Source organism: Peromyscus maniculatus, chromosome X (assembly GCF_049852395.1).
Source record: "Peromyscus maniculatus bairdii isolate BWxNUB_F1_BW_parent chromosome X, HU_Pman_BW_mat_3.1, whole genome shotgun sequence".
In the NCBI taxonomy this organism is placed as follows: Eukaryota; Metazoa; Chordata; class Mammalia; order Rodentia; family Cricetidae; genus Peromyscus; species Peromyscus maniculatus.
The window spans coordinates 85979969-85983259 of NC_134875.1; positions in this window are offsets into that span (position 1 = coordinate 85979969).

Sequence of the window (3291 nt, forward strand, 5' to 3'; positions counted from 1 at the left end):
AGGAAAGGCGCAAAGCTACACAGAGAAACCCTGTCTCGAAAAACCAAAAAAAAAAAAAAAAAGATGGAAAGGAGAAGGGCTTGATACATACGTAGTACAGAGGTGACAGAATTTGGTGACTGAGATGGGAGTGAAGGAAAACGGAATGATCAGCGATCACCAGCTGTTGTGTCAAGTGATTATGCACATCACCTTTTTCTCCCAATAAGGTGGTGAGTTGACTTTTTAGATCCAGTCTGGTTTCAAAGGCCATGTACTAAGTGTCTTGTTCCATTGTGTTGATGGAAAGGGGCACGGGGCTTATGTTTCCTTGAAAAGTCATCTGGAAGCTGATTCTAACGCTCTCCTTTCCTCCGTTCTAAGAATGTGAATGAAAGAGCCTTGGTGGCACAGGCCCGTCTGCTGCTCCTTCAGCAGCCGTTACTGAGCATGTCTTGCTCTTGCAGTGGGAAGATGAGCCTGGCGCAGTGGCCCATAGGAAATTAGGGAGGGTGGTTGATTAGCTTTTAGGAATGATGGGACATTCTATCAAAATCTAGTCCTGGCTTCCCTTGCATTCCAAGCAAGGCCTGGCCACAGGCCTCACATTCCCACAGTGGAACCCTGGCTTTGAGCTTGGGCCTTCCCATGTGCTCTGAAGTTCCTTCCACTCCGGGTTGAGCCTGCACTTTGCCTCCCCTTTGCCTTCCATGTTACACTTACCGGCTCGGCCACTGCCCGTTGGATGGCTTTGTGATTTCCTTGTCTAGGGCAGTGCACTACAAAGTCTGCCTCCACCCCCACCCCCTCACCCCCACCCCCGAGATTTAAACTAACTAGAGTGTTGCTGTCCTCAGTCTTTAGAGTGTTTCCTAGAGCGGCAGGCGCAAGTCTGCAGAGTCAATCCATGAAGAGAGGGTTATCAAGTTTTACCATTTATTTCTTTAGGGGGTTCAACAAGGGCAGGGCGCTCCCTGCCCCACACTGCAACAAAACGGAAAGCAGGTACACACACAGACACTCTCACTGGAACACAGAGGCCGGGAAAAGAGAGGGCAGAGACAACTCAACTGTAGCCAGGGAGAGGAGCAAGGGCTGGGAGGAGACTACTAGGGAACCAGCTGGGGGACTCAGTCACAGGAACTAGTGCAAGAAAGTCCTACTCATGAAGCACAGTGTAGAAAATGGCGTAAGAAAGCTGCCCAGCTCTGCTTCCTGTGACGGAGGGCAGGGTGCAGCTGGGGAGGTGGCGGAAGTTCGGGGGTGGGGGGAGATGGGGATAGTCAAATGACTTTGAGGTGGAGTGTGGTGCCCCTTTCCCCTGCCACTGGGCAAGGCCTTGGGCTGGTCTGAGCCGGGGGTCTCCAGGGCACTTGGTGAGGGGGAAGAGAGGATGAGAGTCTCCAAGGGGCCTTTCCCTGGGACTATGTTGTCCCCCTTTGCTGCCCAGTCCCGTGTCCCCTCCTGAGGAAGCAGGAGTGACGAGGCAGTACTGGGGTCTCTCTGGAGCTCAAGCCCCCGCCTTTCACTTATACATAAGCACGTCTGGGAAGGGTCCAGCACCTCTTACCCTCCCCAGCTGAAAAGAGCACTCTAGGGCTGGGGTATGTGGCCAGGCCCAAAGTGCTGAGGGCCCAAAGATGGAGGACACAGGGTCCAGGCAGAGGACAGGCTGTGAGATATGAGTAAACCGGCAGAGGAGGGCTCCATAGGCTCATGAAGCTGATTTGGGATCCAACCACGGCCCTTGAATGAAGGAACCCTAATCTACTAGGGAGGCTTCCATTCATTCTAAAGCTGGCAAGGTACAGCTCCTCCTTCCTTTGCCCTCGCCTGTTTCTCTGAAATGCTGCTCCGGGACTGTCCCCCTTATTCATCCTTTTGATTTCTGAAAGCCCCTGGCCTGTCCCCCAAAGAATCTGCCTCCTGTTCTTGTCAACTTTCATCGGCTTTTAGATGCCAAGGCAACGTGGCCTCCCTTTCCCCCAGCAGATCAGTGCAAGGCCAAAGGCTCCCAAGCCTCTTCTCACGTCCCTCTAGCCTGACTAAACAACTTTGGCAGCCAACGGTCGTCAGCAGCACATTAGCTCCACGTCAAGTCCTCTTGCCAGCCTCTGAATTTTGTCCAGCAAGGGCAAGGGGTGGCTAGAGAAAGGGGCCCGCTAAAGGGTGAGGAGTCTAGCTGTCCCTCAGGAGGACAATAGGCCACAAGGTCAGGGGTGGGAAGGGAGGAATACTCTTTGGTAGGCTGGGGATGGGCACAGGGTGGGAGTAGGGGAGGCTCATCTCTGGAGAGCTCTGGGGGCAACACCACCCGGTTCTCCTTCATGGAGGCCTGGACTAGGACAAGATGGGGGAGTGTAGGGACCCAGGCCAGGCCTGACGCACTTGGGCTCAAGTCCCTCCTCCCCGTGGAGATTGGAAATGAAAGGTCTGTGGCCACGAGGCCAAGATTTCCAGGGCAAGAGCAGCCCTAGGGAGTGTGTGCACCTTCTGTAAGATATGGCCCTCCAGACAGCGGCAGTCCAACCATGTGCCCTCAGCCTTCTGGGTTTTGGCTCCTGGGCTCTTTCCCCAGGGGTCTCCTTAGGCACCTCATTCTGATTTGAGGGGCCGTTCTGAAGCCTGCCTCAACACTAACCCCCACCTCCCCGAAGCCAGGTAGCCGTAGTCCACCCATCTCCTCGTGCTCTGTCCTACCTCTCCCCTTTCGTCTTCCCTTCCCTAGCTTTCTTCCCTTCCACCACCCATTCCACACCCAGGTCCAACCCTTCCTTGCCTAGGGTGGTGGGGGCGCCTCAACGGGGCCACCTTTCTAGCTGCAGCCCTGTGGGCCTCAGCTTCCAGTCGGACGGACGGACGGACGGGCGCGTCACCTGTGACGGCCCCACACTCAGGGTGTGCTCAGGCGGCGGGAGGGCAAGCACACTGTCTGCCGTCACCTGTAGGGGTATGGGCAGGAGGGAATTAAGGATCTTGGTAAGGAAAGGAATGTGGAGGGGGGAGAACGCCTCCCCTCTGTGCCCCCAACATTCCCTCAAGGGCTGAGGCTGGGTAAGCAGCCTCCTTCCCTGGGGTCAGGGCTCTTGGCAGGAGGGGGCGATTCCAGCCCCCACTCTCCCCGTTTTTTACTAAGCCCCACAGGGGGGGGCCTGGGAGGGGACACCTGCTGCTCCTACCTTTTTCTCCTGGGTGAGTTTTGCAGGCTCCGTGTGGGCCCTCTGGCCATTCTGTTGGAGCTGCTTTTAGGGAAGGGGTGGATTGGGGGCAGTATCTGGTCCCCCTGGCGTCTCCCCCACCCCCCACCTGGTC